This window comes from Phyllostomus discolor, chromosome 2, assembly GCF_004126475.2.
Source record: "Phyllostomus discolor isolate MPI-MPIP mPhyDis1 chromosome 2, mPhyDis1.pri.v3, whole genome shotgun sequence".
Taxonomy (NCBI): Eukaryota; Metazoa; Chordata; class Mammalia; order Chiroptera; family Phyllostomidae; genus Phyllostomus; species Phyllostomus discolor.
Window position 1 is genome coordinate 144615885 of NC_040904.2, and position 15173 is coordinate 144631057.

Below are 15173 nucleotides of genomic sequence, written 5' to 3' on the forward strand. Positions count from 1 at the left end.
ATATGGGTTAGGTAAGAAGGAGCCAAGTTTTCCCCTTTCCCCTACAGGAACATCAGCGAAGGAAATGGGCAATGGCATGCAATACCATCTGTTTCATTTACGGCAAAATAATTCTGGAGCACAAGGGAGCCATCTTCACCCATTTAGATGGCATCCTGGCCTTGGTCCTGCAACACTACCACAACTGCATTGTGGAGAAGGTACTTCCTGTTCACTCTGCTTCTCCAGCATCCCTTCTCTGCCATCTCTTCACCTTCCCTTTCAGAAAAACACCTGGCCTTGAATGGCAGTCAGGGTGTGGGGCTAGTACAGTTACTTCTCCTGTATTTCTATCCTTTCACTGAATGCCACTGGAGACTCTACCTGGCCAAGCAGGGACCACAGGAATTTTGAGTCTGTTAAAAAGTGTCTCCTTCCATGGTGGCAATCTACGTAATGTGCCTTTGGGCTCTGCACTGCCTTCCCTGATGAAGGGACGAATAAAGCTTAAATCTTCTGATAGTCATAGGAGGAAGGGTTTAGGGAAGGTGAAGGAGCCTCATACTATTCTCCTGCCTTCGCTGTTTGTCCACAGCTTGGATCCCCAGGGATGGAGATGAAGCCCTTTCCATTCCCAGCTACACATATTTAGGAAGAACTTATCCACGGGGAAGACACTATCTTGAGAGACAAGGAACCTAAATCTATCCTAATTTAGGAGATCTACGAGGGGGACTCAGGAAGGGGGTTGGTGAGCAGGCTGGCCCCATCTCCCATAGGGATGTCCCAGGCTCCCCTCACAGGGGAGACCCAGAGTTTCAGTCTGAGGAAGGCTACAGAAGGCTTAGCTCCTCATCCCCCAGACTTGCTGTAGGTAGTGTGCCCTGGTCCCAGGGTCATGCTCACCTTGGAGGTCTATGAGCTTCCTGGTTCATTCAGGACAAGAACCTGCAGCAGGATTACCTGGACGCCCTGACTATCCTGACAAACATCCTGAGCAGCCAGCAGCACTTGGCCTGTGGATTCAGTTTCCCTAAGAAACTGTCAGTAATAAACCTAATGGTGGTAAGTACCTCTGAGGAGGATGGAGGTGGGAAAGCAGAGAGGAGGGATGACAGGTCTTGTGGGAATCACTGGTAGCACTCCTCGGCTGGGGGAAGGTATGGCTGGAAGTCAGAGAGGCGCGCTGTCCTCAGAGTCTTTGGAGGTTCCTAGAAATTCTAGATCCCATCTTCTGATGGACACAGCCTAGAGCAGGGGGACACAGAGGCAGATGGGAAAAACATGTTTGCCACCCGTGTGTGTGTATGTGTGTGTGTGTGTGTGCGTGTTTGTGGGACAGGAGCTGATCAGCAAGGAGCCATTGGACTCCATCTCCAGCCCCATTATACAGAAGGCAATGAACATCATCGCTGACTTCAGGTAACAACATGCCATCCACTCTGTCTTCTCTGCCCTGGTTCTATTACTGCTCTTCATTCCCTAGTCGACCCCCACCGCTTATTTTCTGCCTCTGCCTCTAGCATAAGGGAGTAGTAGAAATTGACTGGACAATGTCTGCCACTTTTTTTGCAAGGATTTTTTGGATGGGATTTTCAGAGCACCTGGCAGAGATAACCTGGAGACAGGACTTGCTGTCACTCCTTCCCAGGCTTCCCTTTGCTTTCAGGGCTGCCCCAACTAGGCACCTCCATCTCCATCACTGATGCCCATTCTCTGAAAACCTCTGGGGAACTGAAGAGTAATATATCCTCCCTAATTAGCAGTACCCTTTCCAGTGAGAGTCATGCCTCACCTCTTCCCCTTAGTTCCCTTCTTTCCACCTTCTTGGCTCCTTTCACCTTTTCCTAGTTTCCTCCTTTTCTTCTTATTACTCTTTCTTCTGTTATCTTCCTCTTCCTTGCTCCCACCTACCCTTCTGTCTCTACTGTCCCCTTCTTTACCTTCCTCAGCAGTTATTACCAACCACCATGGTCTAGTTACACTTCTCCTCCCTGTTTCCTAGGATGCTGGGGCCCCTCTTAGAGGTGGAACAAGGAACAGAGCTGCTCCGATTGTGCTTCAGGAGTGTGTTCTGCCTGCCGCCTGCAGACGTGTTGCAAAAGAACGCATACAGGCCAGAGGAGGCCCGGGCCAATGTGGTAAGTAACTCTGATGTTTGTCTCTTTGGCTTTAGTTTTCTATTTTTTTAATTTTGTTTTATTGATTGTGCTATTATACTTACCCTGATTTTACCCCTTGCCCCCTCCACTGGCACCACCCACTCCCTCAGGCATTGTTCACGTCCATCGGTCATGTGCATGAGTTCTTTGGCTACTCCATTCCCTTTACTGTACTTTGCATCCCTTTGGCTATTCTGTAATGACCTATTTGTACTTCTTAATCCCCTCACCTCTTCTCCCATTCCCCCCCACACCTAACCCTTCCCACAACCATCAAAACTATCTCTGTATCTACGATTGTACCTCTGAGCTACTTGTTTGCGTAGTTTCTGATTTAGATTCAATTGTTGGTAGGTAGCAACTGAATTTGCTTGATTTTCTTCAAGATCAGTTGGTCTGTTCACCTTGGGCCTTCTTTTCATCTGATGTCTGGTGGTCCTTCCTTTTTACTTCATATTTATTTATGTTATGAAGGAAGGACTGGTACATACAGAAAGGGCTGAGATGGGAAGATTCCTCTGGTTGTGTCCCCTTGGGGCTCTCCTCAGTGTAAATCTGGTCAGGGTGGGGAGGGTATTTTGACAAGATTTCCCTGTGTGTATGTATGTCGGGGGGGGCAGACTTGGAATTCCCAGTGCCCGGTAAGAACAGCTCTACCCTGAGGTGGGTTTTTTTTCAGTCCCTTATTGCAGGGAAAGCTGCCTTTCTTACTCTTTCCCCCTGCTTTTCAATTTTAGTGGTCTGCATCTATCACAAGTGTTGCCTTGGTTCTCCCAGCAGGCTTACCATTAGAAGCACTCCTTGGCAGCTTATCTACTTTCTTTATAAGTTTTGGGCAAGGCCACTCAGTTCACTAAAGGGTGAGAGGGAGAAATCCACTCTCTTAGCTTTTGTGAATCAGTTACCAGCAGCCAACTGCCAGGTCGGTCCTCTTCCCCCTGGAACCAGCCACCTGTGAGTCAGGGCCTCTTACTGAAGCTGCCCACCCTGGGAGCAGAGTCCCAGATGAACTCAGGTGGGGAGTGGGGATGGGGCAGCCAGGGGTAGTAGCTATGTTGTCAGGGATCTCCCAGTCCACCAAGACAAACTGCCCAACAGGCAGACATCTGTGCTCTGGTGCACACAACAGGGGAATCTATTGAAGTGAGTGGTGGGTGAGTAGCGCTTGGAGTGTAGGGGGCAATTTTGGAGCAGGCTTCCTCAACAAAAGCTTCCTGGACAGCCAGAATTCTGAGCAGGGTGTCTGGAAGGAGGGCTGGGCCTGAGAGCTTGGCATTTGTTTGAGTCCCTTTATTTCCCTCAGGATCTGTTTAATGTGACCATGGGATCCCTCCTGAGGCTCACAGAGACAGTCATCACTGAGATGCCCACACGGATCGAGGACTGCTTGGAGGTCAGTGGGAAGAAGCCCCTGGAAGTCGACATACTAGTTTCCTAGGGCTGCCGTAATGAAGCTCCACAATTGAGGGGCTCCACACAACATGCTGTCACAGTCATGAAGGATGGAAGTCCAAAATCAAGGTGTCGGCAGGGTTGGTTCCTACTGGAGGCTCTGAAGGAGAGCCTGTTCCAGGTGTCTCTCCTAGCCTCCAGTGATTCCTAGCAACCTGTGGGGCATCTCTTGGTCTGGACACATAGCATTGCAATCTGTCTCCATTATTTCCACAGGGCATTCTCCCCTCTGCGTGTGTGTGTGTGCATGTGTGTGTGCGTGTGTGTTTTCTCTTCTTAAAAAGGACAGCATTGGGTTAGGACCCACCTGAACCCAGTAGGAACTCACCTTAACTTGAATCACCTACAAAGACCCTATTTCCAGACAAGGTCACATTCTGAGGTGCTGGGTGGACATAAATTTGGGGGTACACTACCAACTCAGTACAGTTGGAAGCAGATGAGGAGAACAGTCTAGGGACAAACTAAGAAGGAGAACTGCTGATGAAGGTGGGGTGCAGAGCTCTTAGGGAAAGGTTAAGAAGGGCTGGGATCCAAATAATGTAGGCCTTGCCTTCAGAGAAGAAAACCTCCTCCTTCCTTCTTCCCCATCAGCCATCGCCGTGACCACCTCCTCTCTCAGCGCCCTTCTGCTGCTGCTTCATAGCAGTTAAAGTTGAAAGCAGGGGCTCTTGACTTCCACACGCTGCAGTTCCAGATTCTGGCTCCGTGGTTTGCTGTGTGGTCTTGGGGAGTTACTTCATTTGTCTTTGCCTCAGTTTTCCCCTGGATAATGGAATGACAGTACCTAGTTATACCGTCACTTGATAATTGAATGAGATGTTTACAAAGTGCTTGGCTTAAAGAATTGAGGTGCAGGTTCAAATAATTTGTCCATTTAAAAATTATGTGCCTGTTTATCAACAACTTTCCCTCTGTTAATGTCATCACGATACTTTGGCTTTCTCCTGAAAATTCTATTCCCCAATTACTGCAGGAAGTTTAAGATTTCTGTGAAGATTCTCTTGCTGTTAGAATGTAGATCACTGAGGACTATAGTCAGAGAATTGCATCCAAAAGTTACATCTTGAAATAAATCTTTTCTATGTGATCATATTATCAAATTGATATAATTTACACTTATTTGTTTGTATTAAATGTTATGGTTGTCTTCCTCTTATTTAATTGAAGAGCTTGATGATGTAGAGATTTACATCATTAAAAATGTAAAATTATGTAACAGTTTGCTCAGCAAATTCTTGCTCCCATACTGATCTTCCTAACCTTGTTACCACTCACCCTCTGTAGATAAGCTTTTCATTCACTTCTGGTTTGTGCTTCCCATTTTACTAAGTAAAAATAGACAAATCTCTGTTTATGGTATGTTCTTATCTCCCTTTCTTTTTTATGCTGCAGGTGGCACATTCTACCTAGTACCCCAGGCCTTGCTTTTTCATTTGTCTGTATCGGTTCACAAATATATTCCTTTTTAAATTTTATTTTATGGTTTCACACATTGTGTGCATGTCTTATAGTTTCTTCATTGGTCTCCTATAAATGGACACTGGACTGTTTCCAATCATTTTGCTGCTAGTTTTCTCCTGAACTTTTAAATTTGAAAGGATTGGAGGCTCTCTGGGAGTTGCAAAAACACTGTAGTTCTTAGAGCACTTGAATAGCGCACTGTCAAAACCAGGGCACTGACGTGGGTGCACTAGCGTAAGACTACGCACTTTGTCCAGTTTCCACCAGTGTTTACATGCGCTCATTTGTGTGTGTCCTATGCAGTTTGATCTCTTTTGTAGAATTATGTACACACCCCTCCACCACCATTATGATTTGGATGTTCCCTCACCAAGAGAAATTCTCTCATGCTACTGCTTTATAGTCACATCTCCTCCCCACCTTGCCTCTGTTCTCTGGCAGCCACCAACCTGTTCTCTGTCTCTGGAATTGTGTCCTTTTGAGGATGTTGTATACGTGGAATCAGCTAGTGTGTTACCTTTTATCAGGCTGACTTCTTTCTCTAATCATAATGGTCACAAGTCCTTTTACAGATCTCTAATTTGTACATGTTTTCATCCAATCTGTCATTTTTCTGTTCAAACTATAAGAGAAAGTTTCTTTATAAAATGACAGGCATAGAAGTGAGCTGTAGAAATATTAATTTTATTGATCTTTTAAAAAGAACCAACTTTTTGTTTGTTTTCTCTATTTAATTTCTTCATATTTTTCTCTGTTTTTGTTTTCAACTTCTATCAATTTTTGCTATTATTTGTAGTATTCCTTCTGCTTTCTTTGGACTTCCTTTACTTTTTCTACTTTTTCTTAAGTGGAAACCTAGATTATTGACTTGAGACCTTTCTCCTTTTCTAATATAAATATTTAGTGCTATAAATTTCCCTTTAGGCATGACATGAGCTGATTCCATACGTATTGATATGCTGCATTTTCATTCTTTAGTTCAAAATATATTACAATTTCTCTTGCATTTTCTTTTTGGCCAATAAATTATTTAGAAGTGTATGGTTTGATTTCTAGAGGTTTGAAGAATTTTCTTTCAATCCTCTTTTAGTTTTTGGTTTCTATTCTAATTCTGTTATGGTCAGTTTTCCTTCACCTGAGAGTATGTTTATCTCACATTTTATTATTTCAATTTTTAAAATTTGTTAAGGTTTTATTTAACGAGGCAAGATATAGCCTGTTTGCTCCTGTGGGATGCATGGTGCTAAAATGCCACCTGATGGTGGCAGTTCTGTGGCCTCTTTGCTGATTTTCTATTTACTGATATCAATCTCTGAGAGAAGAATGTTGAGATCTCCAAGTTTACCAAAGACTTACCTGTTTTTCCTTTCAGTTCTGTCAGCTTTTCCTTCATATGTTTTGAAGCTTTGTTAAGTGCACACATGCTAGGATCTTCTTGGTAAACTGTTCTTTTTGTCCTTATGAAATGCCCTACTTATCTCTAGTAATTTTCTTTGCCATGAAGTCTTCATGTCTTCATTATAAATACTCACTGTAGCTTTTTTAAAATTTGTGTTTGCAAGACACTTCCTTGTTCATCTTTTTACTTTTGACATACCAGTATTTTCGTATTTGAAGTGATATTGTTGCAGATAGCAGACAGTTGGTCATTTAAGAGATCTGTTTGGTAGGCTCATTTTTAAAAATGCTTCCTGGTGATTTATCTTTTAATTGGTGTGTTCAGATCACTCACATTTTGTAAATGAACATTGATTTTATTTACAAAGTATTAGACCTTCAGCAAGAAGTACCCAAGGCTAAGTCTCCTCTCATACAGAAGTACAGGATGTTAAAACACAAAAGGGGGGATGATGAAAGGGAGGAACATGCTTATATTGTACAAAGTGAGAAAATCAAACTGAAATGGACAGAGGTTTAATGAGCTTAAAAAATTCCAAAAGCAGAAGTAGTTATTAGGAGCTGCTATCAGGAACCTTGGTATCACGCCATTTGCACATTATTGCAGAGTTACAGCACAGAGAGACATGGACTGGAAGTCATGTTTTGCTGTTCTTCTATATAAAAAGTAGACTGGATGGGTGTGTACAGTGGGTGTTTGAAATTCTCTGCAAATCCAGAGTAAATGGGGAGGGCTCACTAGCTGACTGAGGAGAGCTTTTAGCTGACCAGAAGTGCTTCACCTGTGTCATCACTTTCACGGTGTGTTCAAAGGAGAGTGTAAACACTGCTTATTGTGAAACCGCTCCCAGCGGGTGGGTGCTCCTGGAGACAGCTGACCAAATTGGTTATCTTTTGCAGTTTGGGATAGAAATCAAAGGAGAACCCATCAATGAGAGCCTCTTTCTCCTCGTCCATCTTTTAGAACCAGAACATTCAGCAGTTGAATCTTCCTGAGTCAGTTGCAACATGTCTATATTTTTAGATGCTTCTACTTTTCTTCTCAAATGCTTGTTTTGTGGATTTCACTTCATAGTTCATCTCACCCCAGTGACTGAGATAGTAGGGGGCTCACAGACATATTCTCATTAGGTCATTGACATTTAATGAAGTTACTGATATAATAAAGTAATAAAGGTTTACCACTTTATTATGTGTGTACTGCTTGTTCCCTCTCATTTCTGTTTCTCGCTTTCCTCTTTTTTTTTTATCTCCTCTGGTTGATTTCCACATTTTAATATTATGTTTTAGCTTATGTATTGTGGTTTGACAATATCTCTTTGCATAGTTTTTATAGCAGTAGCTTTAGGGATTACAATAGACATACTGTTCACAACCCATTATACTTAGAATCAATATTTTACCACTCTAGGTGGAAGGTAGACACTTTATCATCACACAGACTTCTTTATTCTCCACCCTCTTTATCTTCTAGCTGTCTTCACATTATGTTTACTTACATTAAAAACCCCATGAGACAATTTTCTATTTGGTTTGAGCCATCCAACATGTTTTTCAGATCTCATTAGAAGAATAGTCTGTTGCCCTGGCCAGTGTGGCTCGCATGGTTGGAGCATCATCCTGTAAACTGAAAGGATGTGCATTGGATTCTGGTCAGGGCACCTGCCTAGGTAGGGGCCCGGGCCCTGGTCAGGGTGTGAACCAGGGATCTCTGGTCTGGGGTGCATAGGAAAGGCAATTGACTGATGTTTCTCTCCCTCTCTCCCCCTCTCCTTTCTGTCTCAAAAATCAATGAGCATGTCCTGGGTTGATAATTAAAAAAAAGAAGAAGAAGAATGTCTTACCATTTGTATTCAATCCTTATGTTCCAACTTTACTTTTGTTATCATTTTTCTTCCCTTTGTTTTTTAGAGCAAATTTGTTGTCCAGGAATTCTCTTCATTTTCCTTCACCTGAGAGTGCCTTTATCTCACCATAATTTCTGAAGGCCTTTTTCCCTCTCTGGACACTAATCCTGGGTCATTTTAATTTCAGTATTTTAAAAATATCCTTCCACTTCTTTCTTTCTGATAAGAAATACACATCTATTCAAATCCTTTTTTTCCTATAGGTAACACTTCATTCTTTCTGGTTTCTTTCAAGATGTGGGTTCTCTGTTTTCAGTTTTCAGAAATTTCAGTGTGATGTGTCTGCATGTGGATTTCTTGAGACATAACTGGTTGGAATGCACGAAGCTTCTTGAATCTCTGAAGTTATGTCTTTTAGCCAATGCTGGAAAATTTCAACCATCACCTATTCAAATTTGTTCAGTATTGCACTTTCTGATTTCCCTCTGGGGTGCCAATGACATAAATATTGGACATTTTGGGACTGTCCCACAGGTCCCCGGGGTCCTGTTTATTGATTGATTTCTGTTGTATTTTTCCCATTACCATTTATCCCCCTTATACCGCCTCCCCCCAGCAATCACCACACGGTTGTCCATGAGTCCTTTTTCCTTTTTGCTCAACCCCTTCACCCCCTCACCTCCCCACCTTTGTTGTCGTCCTGCTCTCCATCTATGAGTCTGTCTCCATTTTGCTTGTTAGTTCAGCTCATTCATTAGATTCCACCTAAGAGTGAAATCGTATGGCATTTGTCTTTCTCTCTTATCTTATTTTACTTAGCACAATGTTCTCCAGGTCCATCTACCCACCTTTGAGACAAAGGGTAAAAGGGTCTCAAAGGGTAAAATTTTCTTGGGAAAACATCAACAACAGTAAAATACAACCCACAGAAAGGGAGAATATTTTGCCAATACATCTGATAAAGAGTTAATATCCAAAATTTATAAAGAACTTACAATACTCGACACCAAAAAATGCAAACAAGCCAATTACAAAATAGGCTAAGCACCTGAACAGATGCTTCTCCAAAGAGGACATACAGATGGCCAATAGACACATGAAAAGATGCTCAGGGTCACTAATCATTGGAGAAATGCAAATTAAAACCACAATGAGATATCATCTCCCACCTGTCAGAGTGGCCATCATCAATCAATCAACAAACAAGTGCTGGTGAAGATGTGGAGAAAGGGGAACCCTTTTGCACTCTTTGAGGGAATGCAGACTGGTGCAGCCACTGTGGAAAGCAGTATGGAGATACCTCAGAAAATTAAAACTGGATCTGCTGTTTGACCCAGTGACCCCACTTCTGGGAATATATCCAAAGGAACCCAAAACATGAATTCAATAGAATGTAAGCACCCCTATGTTCATCTCAGTTTTATTTACAATCACCAAGATATGGAAGCACCCCAAGCATTCATCACTAGACAAGGAGATAAAACAACCATGGGACATTCACACAATGGAATACTACTCAGGTGTAATAAAGAAGAAAATTTTGCCATTTGTGACAGTAAGGATGCATCTGGAGAACATTATGCTAAGTAAAATAAGCCAGTCAGAGGAAGACAAATACGATGTGATTTCTCTCATATGTGGAAACTAACGAACAAACTGAACTAACAAGCAAAATAGCAACAGGCTCATAGATAACAGGGCAAAATGACAGCTAAGCGAGGGGAGGGTTGGGGGGATTAAGCAAGAAGGAGAAAGGACTCATGGACATGGACAACAGTGTGGTGATAGCAGGGAGCAGGGAGGATGGTGTAAGGGGACTAAGTGGTAATGGAAAAAATATAATAAAAAAAGAAAAATGGTGATACTCTTTTTAAAAGAACTTATTACTGAAATTTCACTTGCTACATTAAAGTGTATAAATCATAAATGTACTTAGATACATTTTTACTTATGCATGCATCTGTGTAAAATACAACACAAAAGGTTCCACATGTGCCCACTCCCAGTGAATAACCCCTGCCAATGACCGCTCTTCTGACTGGTATCACCATAGATTAGTTTGGCTTGTTCTGGAAACGTCACATAAATGCCATCATACAATATGTGTTTTTCTGTGTGTCTGTATTACTTCACTTCAATGGTGTATCTTTGAGCGTCATCTATGTTGTTACATGCCGCACTGGATCATTCCTTCTTGCTGCTACATAGTATCCTATGGAATGAATGTACTTCTGTTTCTTTTTGCAAAACCATGACATTGTGATTCCAGCATTCTTTATTCATATTTAGCTGGAACTCTTCTCTAAAAAGAAGTTACCTTTACAGACTATTTGTTGCCATTGAGGTACAGCTCATATTGAAAAGGCAAGATAAATACTGCATCCTTTTTCTTTATCAGTTTTCACAGTAATGAATTATTTCCCAGTATTCTCCAAAAGCAACAAGGGACAGTTATTGTTCTAGTATCAGTTTTTACTTCATTTAATTTTTATTTCTAAGTATACTTTATTGATTATGCTATTACAGTAGTCCCAATTTTGTTCTCCCCTTTATCCCCACGTCACCCTGCACCATCCTGCCTCCAGCATTCCACCCCCCTAGTTCATGTCCATGGGTTGTACATAGAAGTTCATTGGCTTCTCTGTTTCATACATTATTCTTAACCTCTCCCCATCTATTTTATGCCTACCAATTATGCTTCTTCATCCCTGTACTTCTCCCCCCATTCTTCCCCTCCCTTTCCCCACTGAAAACCCTCCATGTGATCTCCATTTCCCTGGTTCTGTTCCTGTTCTAGTTGTTTGCTTAGTTTTGATTTCTCTTTTTTTAAGTTCAGTTGTGGATAGTTGCGAGTTTGTTGTTATTTCACTGTTCTAGAGTTTTATCTATTTCTTAAATAAGTCCCTTTATCATTTCATATAATACGGGCTTGGTGATGAGGAACTCCTTTAATTTGACCTTATCCAGAAAGCACTTTATCTGCCCTTTCATTCTAAATGAGAGCTTTGCTGGATCATCATCTTGGATGTAGGTCCTTGCTTTTCATGACTCACATACTTCTTTGCAGCCCCTTCTTGCCTGTAAGATTTCTTTTGAGAAATCAGCTGATAGTCTTAAGGGCACTCCTTTGTAGGTAACTGTCTCCTTTACTCTTACCCCTTTTAGGATTCTTTCCCAGTCTTTAATCTTGAGTAATATAATTATGATGTGCCTTACTTTGTTCCTCCTTGGGTGCAATTTCTTTGGGATTATCTGAGCTTCCTGGACTTCCTGGAAGTCTATATCTTTTTCCAGATTGGGGAAGTATTCCCTCATTATTTGTTCAAATAAACTCTCAATTTCTTCCTCTCGGTCTTCTCCTTCTGGCACCCCTATGATTCACATGTTAGAGAGCTTAAAGTTGCCCCAGATGTTCCTCAGCCTCTCCTCTAATATTTTTTCTTGAATTCCTGTTTCTTTATTCTGTTCTAGATGGATGTTTATTTCTTCTCTTTGTTCCAAATTGTTGATGTGAGCCCCAGTTTCCTACTTGTCACTGTTGATTCCCTATATGTTCTGTTTAATTTCACTTTGGGTAGCCTTCACTTCTTCCTTCATTTTGTGACTGAACTCAATCAGTTCTGTAAGCATCCTGATTACCAATGCTTTAAACTTTGTACCAGGTAGGGTGTCTATCTCCTCATCACTTAGCTCTTTTTTCTGGAATTTTGATCTGTTCTTGCATTTGGGCCATATTTCTTTGTCTTGGTGCACCTGATATGTTGTAAGGGGGAAGAGCCTTAGGTATTGCCAGTGCAGGGCAACCCATGTCCCTGCAATGTGGTGCTGTATGTGAGGAAGGGGTCTGAGAGGGAACAATGTCACTTTCTGAGCTCTCAGTCAGCCTTCAGTCATGTTCCCCACTACCCACAAGCAAATTGGGCTCCCTGGTACTACTTTCCAGGTGGGTGGGTGGGCTATGTGCATTCTAGGACCCTGTGGGTCTCTCCAACAAACTCTCCTGTGAGGCTGGGAGTTTCTTCTGCCACTGCAATCCCCATAAGTTTTCACAGCCAGAGATTTTGAGGCTTTATTCCCCATGCTGTATCCCTGGTTTGTGTGGTCTGTCTCACTCCCCAGTTGTTCCTCCTGGATTATCCTCATACTAATGTGGGACCACCAGGTTCACCAGCTGCTGCCTTGCCAGGAGTCCTCCCTGCCACAGCTGCCCATCTCTGCCCCTCCTACCCATCTGAGTGAATGTTCCTTTTTTAACTCCTTGGTTTTCAGACTGCCATACAGTTCTATTTTCTGGCAATTCTGGTTCATTTTTGTTTTTAAATTTCTTGTTGTCCTGCTTTTGGTTGTGTAAAAAGGCAAAGTATACCTACCTGTGCCTCCATGTTGGTAGGAAGTCTTCTAGTATCATTTGAATTTATAATGAATTTTTAAAAGTTTCATGTGTTTTAATCAAATACAACTCTTATTCTATTGATGTCTACATTGGCCTACCTTCAGTGAGTGGCAGGCTTCAAGTTGGCTCCTGAATCCCTTGAACATGGCTCCATTAGCCTTCAATAGCTTCCTTGCTCTCCAGTGTAGTATCTTGTATCCTTCCTATCTCAGTCCTGGAATCACTGTTCCTCCAAGGAGCTCTGATTCCTCTGCATGAAAAATGGTATTTACAGAACACAGTCTCAATGCTGGGGTTTTCATCATAGTCGGGCTGCAAGGAAGACTTGTGAAACTCCCACTAAAATACCTCATCTCTTCAGGAAGTGTTTTTTCTGTTCAGGGCAGCCTCAGTGTTCTCTTCAGTTTGTTGTGAAGTTTTACCTGCTGCTCTTCTTGTTCTTTTTCAATTATTAATTGTTGTCTGTTTAGATGCATCATGTTAGATCAATGATTGTAGATTAAATAGCACTGTGTGTTTGGATCAGTTTTATTTTGGGCCCATAATTGACTAAAGGTGAGGCATTTATGCATTGCATTTCCAGTGAAATTATTTATCGTTATATTTCTCAAGCAGACTTACACACACTTTGCCCTGGAATCCATGAGCACAGTGATTCTTCTTTGTTATCACCTAGTTCTCCTCTACTGAAGAGTGGGAAGAGGTGGGTAGGGGAACACCAGGGTATATGGACCCACTGAAGTGAACAGAGTGGGTATATTTTGAGAGTCACTGCTTTAACCTAAAGGAAGGGATAGGAATTGAGGAGATTTCTAGCACCTAGATGAGGGGAAATTTGAGGCTGGGAAATGAAGGCCTCTGGTGTCAGACCCACATAACCATCTTCTTGGCAGAAGAGGCCCTGCTGTCAGAAGTCTTACCCTGATACTTTGCTGAAGCCGGGTTCAAGAGTGCCCTCCTTGTCCTCCGGGATACAGCTGAATGGGCCTCTCCTTTTATTCTCTTCTCCCTCCAGCTTTTGGACCCATGGCTTAATTCCCAGAAGGACAGTGAGCGGGAACGGGCCATGCAGTGTGCTGCCCATGTTCTTGGATTTGCTGCAACGATGAAGAACTTCAAGGTGAGTGGGAGCCTGCCCTGGAGCCTGGGCCGCATACCCAGTCTGGTTGCCCTTATTCCTGCGTTTATCCAGAACTGCATCATGTGCATTATTGAGCCTCAGTCACTCATGCTCATCCCCCTTTGCCCTGACCCCATTGTGTTTTCTCTTGTGCATCCCATCTTGTTCTCTCCTTCGTCCCTGCTGATGTCTTCTGCTTGGTCTTTTTCTCCATCCACCAATTTTATTTCATTCCACTTGTTTCATTTTGGTACTATTCATCTGAACGAGCAGTCACTAAGCACTCACCTTGTGCCCGGCACTGTGCCAGGTGCTATAGCAAACGCACAGATGACGGAGACAGTTCCCTGACTGTATGGATCTTACTGTCCACTGTGGCGAGAGGCACACACAGCATGAATTTAAACAGAAGGTGATAATGAATGTGTAAACCAAATGTTGTGGGAATGAAACATCAAAACCAACATTACAAGTGATGGCTGTAGGGAAAGCTTCATAGAGGAAGAGGCATTTGAGTGAGGCTTGACAGGTGAGTGGGCTGCCAAGAGGCAAAGAAGGGAGACAGAGTAAGGTCATTCCAAAACTATGACCCCTTATGTCCTTTATGGAGAGAATTCACCTGTCTAATCCTATTTCTACCGACCTCATCTAGTCTCTCCCCTTCCATGACTCTGACACATGCATTCCCTTCTCCCAGTTTTTTTTCCTGCGAACTCAGCCCAAGGGAATGGCTCGGTAACCTCCAGCTTCTTTCCCTAGATGCAGATGGAGATCACCCAGCTGGAGCATTGGGTAAAGCTGCTGGCCGTGTGCTGCCAGGACCCTGTGGACAACTTCTGCTTTCTGTCATCCCAGGCTGCCTACAACCTCACCTGTATCCTCTCAAGAAAGAAGAGTAAGGGGAAGTTTCTCTTATCACCCACTCTACAGCCTCCCACTTGGACTGGCCATCCCCCCACACTCTGTCCTGGGAGAGTGAGACCCAAGAAGTCAATTGAATACCTCATTTCCTTTTATGAATCTGTCCCCAAACATCTACAGTCAATCTCTTGGGCCAAAATACCCACACAGGAAATAGTTCTTTTGAACTAGTTTCTCCTCCTCCTGCCGAGCCCCATACTTTTACCCAATTCTACCTCTGCTCTGAGACAGGCAGCTTGTGGGTCCTTTGAGCTCAACTCCCACCATTCCTGTTCATAAGGACCGTTCCTCCACTCCCAGCCCCACAGGACACACACAGCCCCTAGCTGACTGAGGGCAACAGGAGTTTGTCCTAGAAGGTTGGAAAGTGGGGAGCCTAAGATGCTTTCTCTTTGTCTAAGGACTGTGGCCGGGTGTTTTTGGTTCAGATATAGCAA

At 42.9% G+C, this 15173-nt stretch overlaps 1 protein-coding gene across 1 annotated transcript in view; it reads left to right on the plus strand.

Moving 5' to 3' along the window:
- LOC118498433 (maestro heat-like repeat-containing protein family member 1) overlaps nt 1–15173 on the plus strand; it is a 34734-nt gene that overhangs the window by 15357 nt on the left and 4204 nt on the right. The window lies entirely within an intron of this gene.